The sequence below is a fragment of the Diceros bicornis genome, chromosome 14 (genome assembly GCF_020826845.1).
Source record: "Diceros bicornis minor isolate mBicDic1 chromosome 14, mDicBic1.mat.cur, whole genome shotgun sequence".
NCBI classification, from domain to species: domain Eukaryota; kingdom Metazoa; phylum Chordata; class Mammalia; order Perissodactyla; family Rhinocerotidae; genus Diceros; species Diceros bicornis.
In genome coordinates, this window is record NC_080753.1 from 34,783,514 (window position 1) to 34,805,241 (window position 21,728).

Below are 21,728 nucleotides of genomic sequence, written 5' to 3' on the forward strand. Positions count from 1 at the left end.
GGGGCACAGGTATATAGTGATGGATGGAAACTAGACTTTTGGTGGTGAACACCATGTAGTCTATACAGAACGTGAAATATAATGATATACACCTGAAATTTATACAGTGTTATAAATCAATGTTACCTCAATTTAAAAAATTAATTTAAGAAAATAAATTAAAAAAGAGGGAGAAGGGGGAGAAATCTTGCCGTGAACTGGCCCTGCCATTAGGTGAACTCATTAAGGGCAACTTCCTGCTTAGTAGGCCCATGAAGTCGACTGATTTTTGTTGTAGCTGTTGGATCACTTTGAAAAGCTGTAGAGTATGATGCAGCAAAGAGCAGGATCTTTCAAATGAAGGAAAACTGGGTTTGGATCCTGACTCGGCCTCCTAATTGTGCAACCTTGAATAAATCATATTATTTCTCCAAGCTCAGTTCTATCGTAAGTAAAATGAAGGGTAGTAAGTAATGTGAGTATATTGAGAAAAATGAAAGCACTGAGTGTGATGCTGGCATCTAAGATGTGCTCAATAAGGTTCTTTATTATTATTCCACAAATTTACTGATTTCAAAGAAAATATCAGTGGATGTGATTCCTGGTCTAAAAGATGTTGTTTTCCTTCACCTAATATGCAATGCTTTAAAAAAAATAGACCAATAATCTAACACTCCATTATAAATTCTTTACATTTATCAGGTAGAAGCGAGAGCAGGAGTCTAACAGCAAAAACCTTTCTGACATTTGAAATGCTTCAGACTCCCGCAGTACATCTGTCTTAGTCGTGATTTCAAGGAATGTCTTTTCAAGGGCTGGGGACATAGCTACGGGGATTAGAAACTGCATCCACTTCCACCTGAGGGAAAGAAAGGAGAGTAATTAGATGATCTCTAGATACTCCCTCAGAGTCAGAGGATCCTCAAGCCTGAGAGGTCATCACTGTTGTCATCTGTGTTTTGGGTTTAAATAAAATATTAAGGGGCCGGCCCGGTGGCATAGCGGTTAAGTTTGCACGCTCTGCTGCGGCAGCCTGGAGTTCGGATCCTGGGTGCGCACCAACGCACCGCTTATCAAGCCATGCTGTGGTGGCGTCCCATATAAAGTAGACGAAGATGGGCGTGGATGTTAGCCCAGGGTCAATCTTCTTTAGCAAAAAGAGGAGGATTGGCAACAGATGTTAGCTCAGGTCTGATTTTCCTCACAAAAAAAAAACAAAAAACAAAACCAAAAGCAAAACCTATGCTGTCTCTTCTCCCGGCTGCCTCGTCCTCTTAATCTCCTCCCTCTCTTTCTTCAGACTCACTAAGCAGCTCTGTATTTGATCCTATGAATATAGGACAGTCATAGTCTTCATGATTCAAGAGTTTAACGTCAACATCTCCGTATTTCCAAGGATTCACATCATCCTAAGCTAGGTTAATGATGGACTCACACGTATGTCCATAGAGATCCAAAAGGGCTTATGGAGAAAGTGAGATACAAATAGGAAGAGGGAGTGAATTAGGATGTGATCAGGAATAGGGTGAGGGTTATGTAAAATTAGACCACATCAACATTGATATTCAGGATCATTAAATGGAGGATTCTTCCAGCAAATTTTCCTTGATTGACCCTGCCTCACTCTAACCATTTGTCTGATAAAGAACACTTCCCTGCTCCTCTTTTATTCTCCTATTGATTATATTATTGATGGCCTCTTATTCAGAGAATGAATTACAGGCAATCATGGAATTAAGAGCCTGAATCCTGGTATGTTTGGTGTTCTTCAGAGACTTGAGGAAGAGTAAGCTAGCAATTTTTATGGTGAAGGAAGGAGAAAATCAGATTGATGTTGAATGGAAGAAACGGTAAGGAAATTGTTATGGACTGATTGTTAGTGTACTCCCCAATTCATATGTTGGAGCCCAATGTGACTATATTTGGAGATAGGGCCTGCGAGGAGGTGTTACAGATTAAATGAGGTCGTAAGAATGGGGCCCTAATCTAACCAAATTTGGAGCTCAACCAAATCGGCTGTCACCTTGATCTTGGACTTTCCAGCCTCCAACTGTAAGAAATAAATTTCTGTTGTTTAAGCCACCCAGTCTCTGGTATTTTTTTTATAGCAGCCAAACTTGACTAATACAGAAATGGAGCCTCTCTCTGTCGAGGTTAATAACTCCTTTGGTTTTCAGACAATTAATGACAGCTCAGGAGGTTGGGAACAGAATTTTTTGTTGGAATTAAGATTTAGGACCAATTTCGTCTAGAGTCCCAAGATATAGGTCCAAAGAAACAAGCAGAGCTGATTAAGATTTTCTTTTGGGGGAATAACGTTTTTGCTCGCTTTTTACTCAGTGTAGGAAACATTTTTTGTTTTAATTTAGCTGGTAGAGTGCCTCCATTTTTCCAGAAAGTGCCCATTTCACCTTCCACTGTGGTTCAATTAAGAACATCAATCTCTTTAGCAGTCTCCTGTGCAGCTCCGTCCCCATCCTCAGCTACCATTGATGAGACTAGGATGAGCATAGCTGGGTGTGGTGGCATCAGAATTGTTCACCAAATATTTGTGGTTCTCCCCATTCTGTTCTTCTGTATCCTCTACTCTGCTTTTGAGTCCCTTTAGTGAATTTTTCATTTCCAGTATTGTATTCTTCATTTCTGATTGGTTCTTTTTTATATCTTCCATTTCTTTGTTGACATTCTCACTAAGTTCATCTATTCTTCTCCCCAGATCAGTAAGCATCCTTAACACTCTTTGTTTGAACTCTCTGTCAGGTAGGTTGCTCATTTCTGTTTCACTTAGTTCCTTTTCTGGGGTTTTGTCCTGTTCCCTTACTTGGAATGTATTGCTTTGCCTCCTCATTTTGCCTCTTTCCCTGTGCTTGTGTCTACGTATTAGGTAGGTCAGCTACGTCTCCTGCTCTTGGATAGGTGACCTTATGTAAGTGATGGCTTAGGAGGCCTGCAGTGTGCTTCCTTCAGTTCTCAATATTCCAGGGGTGACCCGTATGTGGGCTAAGTGTGTCCTTCTGTTGTGGCCTGTTTGCTCTCCCTGTATGCGCCCAGGGAGGCTGAGCTATGCTCCTGGCCAGCTGTTGTAATGCTCAGCTGCTTGTCGTTGTTGTGGGCCCTTCAGTCTCTTTATCAGGTGTGGGGAGCCCCAGCACAGTTGGCTGCAAGTTCTAATACCACATTTGTGTTGCAGTATTTCTTTTAAGTGAGTAGGCCCCCAGCGTGGCAGGTTGTTAGGCTCAGGGGCTTACAATTGCTATAAGCCTCCAGCCTTTAGGTCTCTTGTCAGCTCTCTGAGGATTGCAGCTGGGTGGGGTTTGCCTGAGGCACGGGAGCCCCCAATTGTTTCATGCTTTGGAAGGTGGGGCAAACCCCCTATGTGGGTCTTTGAGAAGCACAAGTCTTCTGCAGCTGACAAGCCCTGCCGCCCACAGATCCACACACACAGTCAACACAGTCCTGCCCCGTGTGCGTGCCCCGACCTCCCGAAGCAGACCCAGTCTCTCTACGGCGGGAGCCCCACACACTCGGCCACCGCCCCACACTCTCCACCCGCTCCTGGTGCACACCCTGCCCCACTGAAGTGGGCCCAGTCACCAGGCTGCAGAGAATCCAGTCACCAATCTATGCAGGCCCACAAGTTGCCTGAGGGCTTGTTGTTGGGTGGGGCCCATCCCTAGGGTGGGCTGCCTGCCCTGGCTGAGCTGGATTAAATCGGTGCTCTAGTGGGTGGGGCAGACCCTGGGCTGGCGGGCCCCAGGGAGAACTCCAATGGCCTCTGCCAGTGTCTGTGTCAGCACACCCACACCAGGCCACAACAATGACCGCTGCCAATGTCCCACTCCCTGCAGAGGTCTCACCTCTCACCGAGATGCGCTCAGAGCCTATCAGGTGAATGTCTTTTCACCAAAGCACTGTGCACCTTTCTTTCTGGTGATTTTAGGTTGCTTTCTGAAACGGGTGAGTTTGTGCGTGGGCCCTTTAAGAGCCGGTTTTAATTTCTTTGTGAACTAGCTTTTCTGGGGGTGCTCCCCAATGTTTTAGTAGCAGGCAAAGTCAGATATTCTGCCACTCGTCTTGATTGTGCTGGGTCCACAAAATGCCCCCAGCGGGGGCGCTCCCGGCTCAGGGCCCTGCGCTTCCAGGGAGGCTGCGTACCTGTGGGCCGCTCCCAGGCGGCCGTGAGGCGTTGCAGCTTGTGAAGGGGGCGTTTTTCCTCTCCAGAAGGGAGTTTCTGCCTGTTCTACCTCAGTTAGGATTGTCCGTTGTTGCAGGAGTTCCTCTTATCCAGTTTTCAGTTCTGTCTCAGGGGTAATTTTTCCACGAGTAGTTGTAAATTGGCTGTGTTCGCGGGAGGAGGTGAGTTCAGAGTCTGCCTACGCCGCCATCTTGACTTCCTCTCCTCCTCTCCCCATTCTGGATTCATGGTAGGATTGCACTTCCTGGTCCTATTGTTGTTTGTGGGGGGTGGGGGGGCCAAATTAGTGTTGCCCAATGAGTTGTTAGCAGAAGTAGATTTCTCCTGGACTGGGCATTAACTGCTGATGCAAGATCCTCCAGAGCTCTTTTTTCCCATTGGCTTGGCAATAGCCCGTATTGAAAGTGGTGGCTGTTCTGCAAGCCTGGATCTCCAAGTGAGTACGGTGAGCAGAGCCCCCCTCACCAACCTGTAGACAGATAGCATGAGAAAGAAAAGGCATTTTGTTTTAACCCACTGGACTATGGGATTTTGTTACCTCAGCCTAACCTAGTGTATCCTGATGCACGGTTACACTAGAATGTTTGATTCCTAGATCAGCTCCTAAACCGAGGATGGCTGCTGCTAGCTTCCTCTTCAGCCGGTCTCTCAACTCTGCACAGCACAGATATGCCAGCATTCAGACCCTTGTTTGGGAGTTCTTTCTTGGATTTTTCTACTTCTGGACCAGAAAGAGTAACTCCATCTTTCTTTGTTGGCAAAGATGAGAGGTATGATCCTAGAGGTGGCTATGATTACAACTTGTGCCAGAAATGAGTCTGAAAAAAAATGGAACCAATACAGAGAAAAGAGGAAATAAGAGATGGGAGGGTCTTAAGTCGCATTTGAGTCCCTGGTTCTAGTTATACCTGAGGTTCAGTTGCGTCCCTGCTTTTCCTTTAGTTTGTTAAATAAGACACTGAATCCCCATTTTGGCGAGCTTGAGTTAGATTTTGCCATTTTCAGCTAAAAAAAGGGACCTGATTAATTTATCCAGATTTCACTTTCCTAGAAATTATAGTGTTTTCATTTGCCCAGAGAGTATAGCCCAAATCAAACCAAAGCCCTATCTATCGAGGGCTTTGTTGTCATTTTTAACTTTGTGTTCAGTAATGTTTTCTTCACACTCAGAAATCTCCAGGGGATTCCAGAGGGTGTGTGAAGTCCTGTATTAACACTTATGTCTATGTTGTGTAGGTAGAGAAATCCTCAGGCCTTCTGGTGCCTGAGAATTTTGAAGTAAAATAGAATGCATTCTCAAGTAACTTTTACCAATATAATTCAGGATTGAAAGCTATTGTTGCATTCAGAATTGTGTTTAGAATTCAGAGGTTTATTTTTTTGTAATAGAGCTAAAGCCAATAATAGAACAAGCCACCCAAAGATTTGTCCCAAGTTTAGACTAGACAGTAAAAGGATTTATCTACTTCATAAGTCCTAGGACCTTCATCCTTCTGCAGCACCAAGTGACATTTGTGCTCTATGAGATCTTTGCAAACCACACACAGGAATTGCTGGTCCTTCTGGAAATAGAAAAAGGCCCTTTTCCTGTGCTGCTCACAGAATCAAACTTCCTGGGCTGGATTCTCACTCCTGGGCTCCAGTGTTAGGAGGATGGAGACCAAACTGGCCAAAATCCAGTTGGGCCTGATGTCCCCCTCTTGAAATGTCTTTTGCAGAATGGACGGCACATGGCTCCCTTAGTGGATCTGAAAGTGACACAGCACTCAGTGATGCAGGCCTGGCAGAAGCTGCAGCCACAGAAGATGCTCATAGGTCCTTCATGTGCTCCAGGCGGACACTGCAGGTCACCTCTTCCAGGAGTTTCCCAATAGTGGGCCCAGTTGCCATGACTGCTGTCCAAGGTGTGCTCAGCAATTCCTTCTTGACTAACTTTGACTGTCACAGGAGGAGGATGTAGTTAGGAATGTGCAAAGGAATTAACATGGGAAAAGGAGTTATTTAGGATGGAGAGGGATAATGTATGCCACTAGTGTTGGGACCCTGCAATAGCCTCCTAACTGGTCCCCGCAGATACATTCTCACCCTCTCCAATCTCTTCTCCACACTGCGCCAGCGTGGCTTTTCTCAAAATAGACTCTCATCTTCACTTCTCTGTTTACCGTGCCAGTCAAGGAGGGCTTACAGAGTCCAGCCTCTATCATCAGCCTCCTTTCTCTCCCCACCTTGTTTTCCTCCAGCCATGAGAACAAGCATTGGTTGAGCATCTACTATGTGCCCGTTCTAAGCACTTCAGATTTATCAACTCAACCAATCCTCGCCACATCCCTAAAACATCACCCATTTTACAGGTGAGGAAACTAAAGCATATGGTGGGTAAGTAACTTGTCTGGGTTCCCACAGCTAAGTGGGTTTTGGAGGAAATACTAGAATCTAGGTGGTCCAGGTCGAGGCTCATACTCTTCAGCACCATGCTGCAGCTGCCTCCAGCTTCCCTGGACTTGGTCAGTCCTGTGAACCTGCTGCTCTGTCCAATATCTAGGACTTCTCCCCAGCTATTTCCCTCTATATAAACCACACTTCCCCTGTCAACTCCTGTTCTTCCTCAAGGCTCAGTTCAAATATCACCTCCTCAGGGAGGATGGCCTGAGTTGCTCCTAGTCCAGGGTGGGTGTCCTTGCTCTCTATTCTAAATGCCTGTCTTTCCAGCTCAACGCTTTAGTGTAGAAACACACAGAGCACATTTGACTTGCTCATTAATGCATCCCCAGTGCCTGGCAGATATCAAACCAAAAATAAATATATTTTGAGTTAATAAATTAATATAGTTCCCCAAAAAGTAGTTAGGGATGGCTTCTTGTTTCTGGCAATGGCAGACTAGGACATTTGGACTAAGTGTCCTACTAAAAACAGCTATTTATTTCGATGCAATATACCTTGTGACTACAGAGATTTGAAATATTTGAAGGGCTGTTATATGAAGAATTATACATATTATGTTCAACTATGGAGATCAGAAGTTGGTCATTTCAGTAGAACCTTCCGGAAGATGGATTTCAGCAGTATAAGGGTTTTTAAAAATTAGATTTAACATAGGAATAAGCTTCCTTGGTAGGCAGGTAGTTCTCCATCATTAAGGGATCCAGCCACTCACTCTTGATGTTGTGTAGAGAATTTTGACATTTTGAGGGGACCAACCACCTGATCTCTGAAGCTCTTTCCTCACGGAAGTTGCCCCAGTAGATCGAGCACTGGGCTGGGTGTCAGAGGACCTGGGTCCCACTAGCTGTGTGACCTTGGGCTGGGCATATCTGAGGCTCGTTCCTAACATTTGTGAGTTAAGCTGGGATAATAATATCTGACAACTTCACAGAATTGTAAATGGATTATATTGGATAATACATGTAAATCTTTGTTTTTCTTTTTTATCGCTTTTTGCTTTGCGTTATGAAAACCCAAGTCAACTCTTTTTTCATCTCAATTTTTTTTAATTGGATATCATTACACCAACAACAGTAAAAGGATTTTTTAAATGGGAAAGAAAAAATTCACCTGCAATCCCACTACCTAACATAATACTAGTAATTTCTCTATTCTCCCCCGGTGTAACCAGGGATGGCTTTGGGAACTAACTTGGGAGACCATATCAGGTAACAGTGCATGAAGGCCCACCAGTCCCATGAGCCTTTGTCGCTCCCAAGTGGCTTCAAGGGGTGAAATAAGAAATGTGGTGGCTCCTTAGGAGGAAAAAGCAAGGTGAAAAGTGTATTTGGTAAGAGAAAAATGAATGAAAATTGTTTTGTTTCCTTTCTCAAGACTACTGAGCAATATAATTGTTCCCTTCCCTCCACTCTTCTCCTGTCTCCTCAGGTACTACGTGCAGATATGTGATTGAGATGCAAATCAGTCCTGTCTGCCTTTTCCCGCTCCAAAAATCAATTCCAAGAGAATTCATCCTGAACACAACATATGATGAAGAAGGAAGGGAGGGAGGGTGGGAGGAAAATACTAGGTGTTGCCTGAGATCCTCTACCTGCTGCAACATGGAGTGGTTAACCTGGGAGAGATGGGAAAACCCCAGAAAAGAGAAAAGAAACAATAATTTTACCCACTCTGATGTGAAACTTTCCCATAAGGAGCTAAGATAGACAGTGTTCCATTCACCCCTCCCTTCCTAGAGTTGTAGACAAAGGTTCAGCTAAGTAATTGCTGTTGACCCATGTTAATGTTGAACCCTGGGACCCGGTGAGCCAGGGCACACACCCTTCTGTCGTCAGCCTGTTTGACTCCCTCCCCAGCCATTCTCCTCATTTCTTTCAAGCAGGGTGGGGACAGCAGAATAACGAGTAGATTCTGGGAGAAGAGGACTCCCTGCAAGGGCTCTAGGAGAGCTCCACTGTGGGAGTGGATGGTGCCCTCCATCTGCCCCTCTTCAGGAGAATACTCTGCCTTCACTTTTGTTTCTTGTGTTGGAGCTCACCCAGATTATTCCACCTACGGATTAAAGTTTCTTTTTCCCCACAGGCAATGAGGAAATTATTTCTTTCCCAACTAGTTCTGTCTAATTCTGGTAATCTTACTGAGTCAGTCCCTCAGTAAGTGAGTCACTCAGGAAATACCCGCCCCCACCCCACACCACTTCCCCCCAATTGGAGCTGCTTAGAGAACTTGATATTTTCATGAACTCTTCCCACACAAGTGCAGTCCGAAAGCAGAGCTAGTGGTGGCAACCAAAGTGAACAAAGAATTTGGCTTCATCTATAAATAGACAAGAAAGAAGTACAGTTATGGAGATGCCCATGTGGACCTCCTGACAGCAGAATGTATTCTGATACGTCACTTCATAGTACCATTTATGAAGACTAAGTGAGTTCACACATGACGAGTGTGCAGAACAATAAAGAATAAATATCACCTGTCACTTTTAGTGCCCCATCACCACAGCAATCACAGGTTGTATTATCCTTATTTACATTTCTGCCATTCCCCTCCCCCCAGACCCTGAGTTCCCCAAAGGCCAAGTCTGTGTCTTATCTGTCCCATGGGCACAAAGTTGACCCAGTGAGAGTTTGTGACATGAAAGTGTACATAACTGGTGTGCTGCTGGGGCCTGAAGGTAAGTTTGATTTGTCACAGGCGGAAGTGTTGACCTCTGGGACATTTTCACTCAAGGCACAGGATGAATCTTGTGCCTCAGTTGCCCTTGGAGGGAAATAACAGTCTTCTTAGAGTCTCATAGCAATGGGGCTGCTGGCTGGGAAACATTATCCTAAAAAAATAAAAACAAAACCTTCTAGACAAGTTGGCAGAGTCCAAACAGGGAAGTGTAAGCATGAGAAAGTCACATGACTTCTGCTGTTACATTCCTCCATGTACTTATGCTTTCTGTTTCTAAATGTCTCAGCAAGAGATAATAATATGGATTATAACCTCTTAGACTCCCTCAGCTCTTTGCTTTGATTGTCCTGGGTGTCTACCTTGTCGTCTCCATTTATTTATATCAGATATCATTCAATTAACACTTATAACAAGCACACTGTATGTAAGAGCAAGGGTAGTGTTCAAAACATTTGACAACTGGTATGGCAATGTAAATTAAAATGCAAATAAAAAATTTTAGGGCCGGCCCCCTGGCTTAGTGGTTAAGTGTGCGCGCTTTGCTACTGGTGGCCCGGGTTTGGATCCCAGGAGCGCACCGACGCACCACTTCTCCGGCCATGCTGAGGCCACGTCCCACATACAGCAACTAGAAGGATGTGCAACTATGACACACAACTATCTACTGGGGCTTTGGGGGAAAAAAAGGAGAAGGATTGGCAATAGATGTTAGCTCAGAGCCCGTCTTCCTCAGCAAAAAAAAAAAGAGGAGGATTAGCATGGATGTTAGCTGAGGGCTGATCTTCCTCACACACACACACACAAAATTTAAATTATTGTCTTAGTCTGTTTGGGCTGCTATAACAAATACCAGAGACTGGATGACTTATAAACAACAGAAATTTATTTGTCACAGTTCTGGAGGCTGGAAAGTCCAAGATCAAAGGCGCTGGCAGATTCGATGTCTGGTGAAGATCTGCTTCCTTGTTCATACATAATGTCTTTTTACTGTGTTCTCCCATAGTAGAAGGGACAAGGGAGCTTTCTTGGGCTACTCTATAAGGGCACTAATCACATTCATGAGCGCTCCACCTCATGACCTAATCATCTCCTAAAGGCCCCACCTCCTAATGCCATCACGTGGGGGATTAGGGTTTCAACATATGAATTTTGGGGGGAATTTTCAGTCTATAGCAACTGAATTCTTTTTATTCTCTAACTAAACTATTATAAAACTACTTACCAAGTGATATAAGTTGTGGAAATAATTTTTAAAACATTATAACAATTTCCAAATTATTTATTGATTTTTAGAAAATTTTGGCATGAATTTTTGACATAGTTGTCATTAGCTAAGTGATGTGTTTATGTGAGCCATGATTTGACAAGTGAACCACATGAAAAGCTTCCAATGATTTCCCCATTAAATTGTCTTTTATTAACAACATATGTAGTAAATCCTCCCACTTTAGCAATTACATTAAAGATTTTTTTAATGCTTGTAATACTGTCTGAAATTGTTATATATTTGGCATCTCTGTTGTTTACTCAGTCACAAAAATCATTTATTATAATGCCACATTTAATCAGTTGACTTAATTTTATCAATTCAATTAAATTTTGTTAATGTAATTAATTACATCTGTTAGCTTTGTAGCATCATTCAGAATTGATTAAATTTAAAAATTTAAAGTTCTTGATATGTTTCACTTTTGTCCTCAAATTATAATTGCAATCATATAAATTATTAGATAATCTAATTGTCTTTTCTCTTGAAGTCAACATTTTTCTTTCAAATGGTGTATCATATTTCTTTGTAAAAAATAATTTTATCTGCTTTTTTCCTCTTTGTTTCTTGTATTTAATTTTATTTGTTAAATGATTTTTATTTTTGTCAAATGAATCCAGCTTCTTTAATAATTAACATTTTTTTCTGGTAAGGCTTAAGATAGTATTGACATCTCTACTAAAATATGAGTGATTAAAGCCAAATCTCTGAAAAGAAAGTTTATTTGCCAAACATTTATCTACTTTGATTTCACAATTTCTATTAAAATGAATATAAAAGATCTGATAAAATCTCCTAATGCTTTTGCCCTCCTAGCACTACAGGAGGCTCAAAACTTCCCAGTTTTGTGATTTCATTCCAACCTCCTCAGATATATTATTTATTTTTCTCTGATCCTTTTTAATGTATGGCAGTGAATAAAAAGTTTCTTGAGGCAAATATGTAAAGTGATTTATTTCATGTAAACATTTTGCTGCATCATCCTGAAATCATTGAATACAGTGACTTATATAATTCCAAATTAAAACATCCGGAAATATTTCTAAAATTTTGGCTGAGACCCTGAACTTTCTTTGTGGCATTCACTGGCACCATTGGCACCATCATGTAACTATGGCACATTGAGAACATCTTTATTGAGCACCGATGAGTAAGTTATATTGAGTTCCTCAAATCAACAACAACAAAAAATCAGTTTATAAGTCTTAAATTTAGTATGTAAGTAACTGATTGATTAAAACACATTTTTGTGACATAGTTGACACTTCATTGATAATGATTTATTGCCTAGATTTATGAGTTTTCCAAAACATTGTCTCATTATGTAGATATACATAGTTTTGCAACCAGCAGAACCATTATCTACACTGCAATGATATGCACTACTTATAATCTTTTAAAAACCTTCTATTTAGCATGTAAAATGCTATGTTTAATTACACACTAGATAGTTCAAACTTCTGATGGCACTTTTTCAATGTTTTGTTGATTTTATGATAAAATAAAATTTGTTTAATGAGTTTTAATTATTTTAAATATTTTATTGCATGAAGTTAATTCTTAATGTTCTGTAAATTCTTCTTGATTATTGCTAATTTTTTCTTTGAATTCCGAGCACTGATAGAATGTGCTTAGCACTTTCAACTTGTCAGCATACAGTGTTTGAGCATCATTTGTATCCAATGTATACATTGCAAGCAATTGTAAGGCACCTGTGAGTTTTGTCAGAATTACCAGGAATTTTTTAAGTGTTAGAAATGAAAATTATTGTTTACTTTGACCTGAATCTTACACAATATTAAAGGCATTACCACTTGTCATGAATTTTGTACAATATCAAACGTTCCAGACCGTGATTCATGATTAATGTCATTGCTTCCTTGTTCCCTCTCGAATCTAGAAGATTAATGTTTATAATATTTAGAAACAATGTTAAAAATGTATCCAAACTTTGTCACTTCGTTCTTACTGTTTATTCTTCATATTCTATTTTAAGTTCTTGAATTTATAGATATCAAAACACTGCACAACTATTATTTCCACAAGAATAACAGCACACTAACAATAAGAACAAAGGAAAAGCCGAACATATCTACTATTTAGAAGTTTTGGCAGTATGAGCAATATGATGATTTTTGTAAATGTCGGAATGAAGACTGTACACTCCGACCATGAAGCTTGTCCTGACGTGGCTGAACTGGCAGCTGGTGCCACAAATGTGTCTCAGATGTTACAATGACAGGAACCCATCTACTGTTAGTCATTGTGACAGCCCAGACATTGCTCATGAGTATATGTTAGAATTTATAGAACTTGTTAATTTTACTGCTTATCACAGTTGCTATTCTATTTTCTTTAACAATCAGTATGGCTTACTAGTCATACTGGCTGAATACTGATGTGAAATAGAATACTGTAAAGAGCTCTATGAACATTAGTTAATATACTATGAATTTTACCATTTAAGTATTGAGCTGGTTAGGTCTGGGAGTCAGGTGGGGCACAATTAGAAGTGACAGTAATAAGGGGCCTCAGGATGTAGGATTCTTCCTTCTAATGCATGGCTCTTGTGGAGCGAGGGGTGAGGGTGGTGGTCTGTTTTTTCTGGATTCCTTTCAGCTGAATGAACAAAGGTAGATAAACTGAGTTTGAATAAAAATGAGAAATTGCCTTCACTTTATTTCTAAAGTCAGATGAGGTGGTCTGGATATAGGTAGTTACGTTATAATCTGCAGCTAGATGTTATTAAGTACTTAGTGCAGGGATGGGGTTTACCATCATTCTCTGCTAGTTATTTCATACTTAGAAAACAGAATGTGGGCAGTGCAGACGGGAGTTGTGTTTGTTATCTAGATCAGCACTGTTCAATAGAAATAAAACGCATGTCACGTGTAATTTAAGATTTTCCAGTGGCCATATTAATAAAGTAAAAGCAAACAGATGAAAATAATTTTAATATAGTTTATTTAACCCAAAAAATTTAGTATATTAGCATTGCAACATGTACTCAAGATAAAAACTTATTAATGAGATATTTTTGTGTTCTTTTTTTCATACTAATTCTTTGAAATCTGGTGTATATTTTATATCCAGCTCCTCAGTTGCTCTGGCCACATTTTCCTCACCTTAAAACAGTGAGACTAATAGTAACTACTCATATGGTTATTGTGAGAATTAAATGAGTTAATATATATAAACATCTATTCCACTCTCATTGCATACCAGGTAGTATACTGAGGGCTTTGTGTGCATTTAATCCTAACATTGTGCCTGAGATGGGAACAGTTATCACCCCACTCTACAGGTGAAGCAAGCTGATGACTAGAGAAGGTTCAATAATTTTCTCAAGAGCACACAACTAGTAAAAAGCTAAGCTGAGATTTGGAACCAGACATCCTGATTCCAAAGCTGGAGATTTTATTCAGACTTCTAGAAAAGGAAAGGAAATATGGAGTCTAATTAGGGAAGAATGCATGATTTAGTTTGTGCATAAAGCATTAATAGTGGGTGTGAGGACCAGTGAGGACCAGTGAAGATTGTTTGATGTATATATTGTTAAGTACATACATGTGTACTTAACAAGTACAAGGGGGTGTCCATAAGACTGTGGCTACCGGTGCCCACTAGAAAGTGTGTGTGCGTCTGTATGTGTGTGCTGGTGTAGAGGAAAGCTGATTAAGAATGTCAGAACTGCGCTCCTTGACATCTCACACTGGAGCAGCTGGTGACCAAAGGGTGGGGAGAATCAGTCCCTTAAGCTGCAGACAGGAGCCATGAAATACCCAAAAAGCAGTGTTCAGGAGCGAAACTGGACTTAGAAAGCAAAGGGGAGGAACTGGGCTGAGAGAGGAAAAACAGGTGCAAGGTTGTTATGCAAAGCAGGTCCCTTTGGGGTCACCTGTTGTTCACCAGGACTCAGATGAAAACCACAATATCATATACTATGGTTTAAGAAACAGGCTTTTGGGGAAACTTTCAATTCAGTGTCAGCAAGTAAAGAGAAGGCATGAGTCCCATTCTTTCTGTTATTCCATAGAGCAGCAAAGCAAGCACCCTCCTGGGCATGCAGGGTAGAGGAGTGTGGCAGTGGACGGATCCTGCTGCATTGTTGCTCTCCTTTGTAAGGCAAGCACAAGAGCAATCTTATCAATGAGGAGACACAAGCTGCTCAGGCACCAAGCATTCCGGGTTAGAGGGTCAGCTGTTTACAGGATGTGGTAAGCAGACTTCTAAGGTGTCCCTCAATGACGCTCCTCCACTGGTATTCACACCCTTGTGAAGTCCCCTCCTCTTGAGTGTAGGCTGGATCTAGCAACTTGCATCTAACCAATAGAATATGGCAAAGGTGAAAGGACGTCACTTCCGTGAGTAGGTTATAAAAGTCTGACTTTCATCTTGTGAGGAGACTTTTCCTTTACTGTCTTTGATGAAGCTCGCTGCCATGTTGGAGAGGCCCAAGTGGTAAAGAACTGAGAGTGGTCTCCCCTGTGCCACAGCCAGTGAGCATCTGAAGCCCTCGGTCCAACAACCAAGGAGCTGAATCCTGCCAACAAATGTGTCAGTAAGCTTGAAAGTAAGTCCTTTCCTAGTTGAGTCTTCAGTTGGTATCCCACTGCGGCCAACACCTTGATTGTAGCCTGTGAGAGACCCTGAAGCAGACAACCCAGCAATGCTGTGCTTAAACTGCTGACCGGCAGAAACTGTGAGATGATAAATGTGTGTTGTTTTAAGCCTCTTATTTTGGAGTAATTTGTTATGCAGTAATAGATAATATATCAGAGATGTTTGGGAATGCCAGCTGCCCAATAAATGGCGACCTGGGGGCCCACGGCGAATTGCAGTCCCCTTTACCAGGTGTTAAAAACACCACTAATCCCATGAGAAGGTGACTTTTAGAACCAGCCTTCACTGGTTTCTAACCAAATAAATTAAAACAGGAAAATAAAAGAAGAAGAAAAGGGAGGGAACTAATAAGTTAAAAGATGCTTAAGAGACATAACAACAAAAAGCAATGAATACATCTCTTCTGATGCTCGTTTAAACACCTCAATTGTTAAGAAAAATATATAAGATAATCAGGGAAATGTGAATACACACTGGATATTTGATGATATTGTGAATTATTGTTGTTTTTAGAAATGATATTATAAATTATGAAATTTATAAAATTGTCTTTTAGGGATCCATTAAAAATATTTGCAGGTGAAATGATATATCTGTACTTTTGTTCAAAATATCCAGTATGTATTGGGAGTGAGGAACGAGGTGGGGGTATAAATGATGCAAGGTTAGCTATGGGTTTGTGATTGTTGAAGCTGACACCTGGGTGATGCGTACATGATGGTTCATTATACTATTTTCTCTACTTCGTATGTATTTAAAATTTCCATAGTAAAATTTTTTTCAAAAGGACAAAGCTGAAACATAATATCTTTGAAAATGCACCCCTTCTCCCTGGGGCAAGGACTGTGAGGAGATATCTAAGGAGACCATTCCTGAGTAGGACTGGGTACACCTCTGCTGGGGGCCCCAGATATATAATCTGTGCACCTGATTGAACACAGTTTCACTTCTCTGGTGCCCTGAGAACATTTTCACATCTGTGTGCTGAGAGGAGCATACTTCCTGGAGAAAGGTCCAGTCATGTGGGAGGAAAAGGGAGAAATAGACAAGGAGACAGAACTGCCCATCTAAGATCTCTTGATAGCATCTGACAAACAAAGGTACTACATGTCTGCAAGATCTGTCCTCGGCCTTGGCTTCTTGATTAGTGCTCCAGCCATCTGCTGGGTCTGCAGCCTTCCTTCCCCTCATGGATACTACATTCCAATAATTCTAGTAGTTTTTTTCTAGATGATAGAGGGAGCTAATAGACACATGAAGCCTCACAATGAATAGAGGGAGTTGTTAAAGGCACTAATTGAACATATGTATATGTGTGTATATCTATATCTATGTAGTATATACTATATTCGGCCTCCACTCTCCCAAAAAGTCCCACAGGCATCAACAAAGTCTTCTCTTGGGAGCTGATTATGACAATGAACCATAGTTTAGACTAAATGTCGTTTCTTGTGGTTTAAAACTCCCCTGGAAAATCTTCTCTTATGACCACGGAAGAACCTTGGTTGTAGAGAGAATCAATACTGTTCTAACTGTAACTAATATGAACTTCCCCTAAAAATCCAAGATACAATTATATTCACAGCTTCTTTATTTTTCCAGTGATTTATTCTGATACTTCTTAAGGTTTCATCTGAAATATCTAAGTACCCCACAGTCAAAGGGTATGCTCAGAGCCACCTCCAGTCCTAAGAAGGGGAAAAAAAGAACCTGTTGCCTTTCACTATTAAAGGTCTTGCTGTTGAAAACTGGTCCCATAGAATTAATGAAGATGATTCTTCACTGCCTTAGTTACCTAAACAGGCTTCACTGATTCACGTCCCTGTCCAGGCTGCTATAATTCTCTAAAGGAGGGATAATTATTGAAGATGGGTGATGGGATCATTTTACTATTCTCTTTAATTTTTATGTTGGAAATTTTACATAATGGTAATTTTATGTAATAGAAAATTAACAACCAAAAATAAAAAATATCTAACAGTAAGATGATGGTGAAATAAATTATAATACATGCATAAGGCACACTCTGGCTCCTTGGAGAAACGGTTGGTTCTAGGACTGGGGCATATTGTGGTGTCAGAAAGTACTCAGTACAATGGTGGGGAAAGGTCAAAGGGACACAGGAGCCAACCTGAAAGCATCCAATTGAGCAACATCATAAATAATGATAGAATCGGATTAAAACCAATTGAATAAAATAAATATCCATGAGTCCATACTGATAAAAATAAATACTTGAATAAATAAATAAATGCGGAGGTGGGGGGGTGACAGCTATTTTTTACATAAGAATTCATTAGAGAGGCTAACATTGTGGCTCACCTGAAGTCATAATACAGGCTGGGGCAAAAAACCAAAACATCAGACCAGCCAGAAATTTAAAAGGAGCATCAAACGAGTGAGGCAGCCAAAGAGGACCTTGGTAATATGGCATTTAACCTTGATGGCTTAGAAGGCTGCGTGCAAGCCCAAGGCTAGACCTGCTTAGGAAAGACTGGAGATGGCCATAGGAGGCTACTTCTCATCCCTGCCAGCTGAACGTGAGGCCTTATAAATGCAGAAAGTAAAGCCAGGTCCAACTTGTAAACTCTTAACTTGAAAGCATTTCCCAAACCACATACAGCTCCAAAGACAGAAAGTGGAAGCCTTGCTGGCTCAAGGTGTTTAAGTACACTCTGACCAATCATTGGCTAATCATTAAGCTGTGCTGATCTAGGGATGACCCCCAGGAAATCAGATTTAAAAATAAATAAGAATTTAAAAAACTGAGCAGAGATATCTGAACCCTACACTGCAAGGGGAAGAGACTCCACAGGATTAGTACAGGCAAGTCACTATACAAAGTGAAACAAACAAGAACAACCACTACCCACCCTCAGGCAAGAGGAATGGAAATCCAGGTCTGCTACAATATATTGTTTCAAATGTCTAGTTTTCAACAAAAGTTACAAACATGCAAAGAAATAAGAAAATATGACCCATTCACCAGGGAAAACAGTCAATAGAAACTGTCTCTGAGAGGGCCCTCTAAGGGGGCTCTGAGATGTAAGATGTAGCAGACAAAGACCACAAAGCAGCTATTATAAATATGCTCAAGGAACTAAAGGAAACCATGTTTAAAGAATTAAAGAAAGGATGATGACAATGACTCGATAAATAGAGATTACCAATAAAGAGATTAGAAATCATAAAAAGAAAAAGGACCAAGTAGCTATTGTGGAGTTGGAATTAGAAAGAGTTGAAATAAAAAGCTCACTAGGGACACAATCCCCAGACACAGTCCATGAAAGTAACAACTGATAAACTGGAATTCATTAAAATTAAAAACTGATCTGTGAAGGGGTGAAGGGGCACATTTTATGTGGTGACTGACAAATAATAATGTACAACTGAAATTTCACAATATTATAAACTATTATGACATCAATTAAAAAAAGCTGATCTGTGAAAGACAATGTCAAGATAAGACAACCCATAGACAAGGACAAAATATTTGCAAAAGACATCTGATAAAGGTATCCAAAATATACAAAGAATGCTTAAAACTCAACAATAAGTAAACAAAGGACCCAATTAAAAAATGGGTCAGAGACCTTAACTGAAACCTCACCAAAGAAGACACACAGGTAGCAAATAATCGTGTGAAAAGATGCTCTACAACATATTATCAGGGAAATGCAAATTAAAACAATGAGTTACCACTACACACCTATTAGAATGGCCAGAATCCAGAACAGAAACTGTGAGATAAATTGTGTGAGATAAGATACTGTTTTGTTAAGCTGCCAAGTTTGTGATAATATTGTTACAGAGCAATGAAAAACAAATACAAAGATTAATATTCAAGAATCAATTGTATTTCTATACACTAGTAAGGAGTAATCCAAAATAAACTTATGAACACAGTTCCATTAACGATAGCATCAAAAAGAATAAGATATTTAGGAATAAATTTAATGTATAAGTGTATAACTTATACTCTGAAATGATAAAATATTGCTGAAAGAAATTAAAGGAGATCTAAATAAATGGAGAGATATATCACATCCATGGATCAGAAGACTTAACATTGTTGAGATGGCAATATTCTCCAAATTGAGCTACAGATTCAATGCAATCCCTGTGAAATCACAGCTAACTTTTTGCAGAAATTGACAAGCTGATCCTAAAATTCATATTTCTCTCAACCATATTTCTCTCTCAACCAGAGAGAACCAGAATAGCCAAAATAATCATGAAATGAAGAAAAAAGTCAGAATGCTCACACTTCCTGATTTCAAAACTTACCACAAAGCTACAGTATCAATTCTGAAAGGAACTAGTAGTTGCTGAACCCTCAGCCTCAATCATTTGCTTCATGCCGAGGATCAGCACACATCTCTTGTTCTTTCTGCTCCCCTGGCTTCAGCTGCAACTTGCAAGTTGTGTTGTACTGGGTCCTCCTGAATGGCCTTATACCTGAAAACACCTGATAGTAAGAATCGGAAAGATGAGCGTTCTCCTCCTCTTGCTGCTGTTCCAGGGAGCCCCCGAGGCCATCCTTGCCAGTGAGTACGGCCCTTGGGATGGGGTGGGGTGAGGGTGTGATGATCTAGGGGAAGCAGAGTCAGGGAGATTAGTGAGATGGAAGGTGGGAGAAGTCCTGACTTCTGGTCCCTGCTGCCCTCCTACCTTAATCTTTGTCACCTGGGAAACCTCATTTTCACTCTCAGGGGCTCAATTTTCTAATACTGTTGAGACAATGCTCTTTTTTGTCAGGGTAGCTATAGATTAGGTAGAATAATATGTGTGAGGTCACATGGCACCTGGTAGGGCTCTTGTACACATTCATGTCTTTCCTTAAAAAGCAGTCTGGATAATGACATTTTTGTTCATTTTGCGGAAGCACATTTGCCTTGGTGGTCAGACAGGTTGTTCTCCCCTTCCCCCACAGCATCCACACATACTAAATGTAGTAGCAGACAGAAGTAGAAGCCAGTCTCTGGATGTTAAGACCAGGCTTTTTTTGTGAAAACCTCATTCCTTCCAAATGACTTCTTCTCTATATACTTGAGTTTGGGCAGGCAAAGACCTTACAATAGTGCCTGACATGTAGTGAGAACTCAGTAATGCAAGCCTTCTAAATAATACAAGATCAAAGACGTTAAGGTGAATTTTGTGCCTTCTCACAGGCTATTCCTTTAAGCTGGAAAGCTTCTTCGCCTAGCTGCCCTCCAGAGCTAATTTTTCTGCTCATTCTAAACATCCCAGCTCAAGTTTTTCTCTTCAAGAAGATCCCCTGCCACCCCACACCACCTCAGCCTCTGTCTGAATAGGGACCACTCCCTCGGCCCCTATGAACTTCCTTCAGAACACTGGCCACTTGCTTGTCTGTCTCTCAGCAAGCACCCAGGCAAGTCTTTGAGATTCTTGATGCAAGAAGGGACCACTTTCCAGGCATGAATCTTGCATACAGTAGGTTCTCTATAAATGAAAATATGGTTACTCTTCAAAGGAGGGTTAGGAGCTCTGCTTCTGTGATCATGATTCTCTAGAGAGCGTTCTGCTCAGTTTGCCTTTCCTTCTGCTTTTTTCTTCTGCGTTTTCTCCACAGAGCAGGACAAAATGAGCCAGCGTGGCTGGCTCCTGTCAGGGTGTACTGTCAACCTCCCAGATGTGAGCAAAAGAGAAGCCAGGCAGACATGGAAAGGGGAAGGATGTCTTTGGTTTGTTTTTTTTTGCTTTCTCTTGGCTCCACTTCCTCATCCCAGGCGGCACCATCTTCCCCAATCCCCAACAACACACTGTGGGGGTACCCTGAACCCCAAAACTGAGGAGGTGAACTTTCCCCATAGCAACCCTGGCTTTGCAGACATGCCCCAGGGAAAATTCTCAGTGGCCCATGCCCAGCAGAGGGACTGCCCATCCTTACCCTGGAACCCCTATTTTACAGATGCTATAGCCCCATTTTAGGGATCCTCCATTGTGAAGGGCGTGAGAGAACGGGGCGCAACAACTTCTCATGCTGGGACTACTGTTTGTTGGCCCCGGCTGCACTCCAGATCACTTAACAATTGAGGGGTAAACATTTCTTCCCTTGGACCTGCAGCCAATCATCAAGAAGTAAACAGGAAAAGAGTTACACCCTGCTGAAAGTGTAACTAAGCCACTAAGGAAGGGTGTGTGTGTGTGTGAGTTTAGGAATCTGGGTTTTTCCTCAAGCCTTCCAAGGCAACCAGGTCGGACATACATATGTGATCAAACTCCATAATAATTAAATGTGTGCATTTAATTAAAATTATTTTTGTAGAAAAAATTTAAATAATCAATTGGGAACAGTTATGTGAAAATGTTGGGTCGGGCCTTTTTCCTGGTCTATATCTATGTCTGTGTGTCTGTCTGTCTATCTCAAGATGCTTTCAGCCACCTCTTGTGCACACCACTGTTGCAAGTTAGTTTGCTGTCCAGACCCTGCCCATATCCACCCACCACTGAAACCAGCTCTAACCGCCCTCACTTCCCCCACATGTAGGTGGGGAACTGCCTCTCAAAGGTTTCTCACTCTGA

The 21,728-nt window shown here is 41.3% G+C and overlaps 1 long non-coding RNA gene across 1 annotated transcript; it reads left to right on the forward strand.

The window, feature by feature from the left end:
- Positions 1-7,731: 7,731 nt before the first annotated feature.
- On the forward strand, positions 7,732-9,463 carry LOC131413921 (uncharacterized). The gene is made up of 2 exons (XR_009222066.1): positions 7,732-7,946; positions 8,499-9,463. It is a non-coding gene; the product is annotated as an uncharacterized LOC131413921 (long non-coding RNA).
- The last annotated feature ends 12,265 nt before the right edge of the window (positions 9,464-21,728 follow it).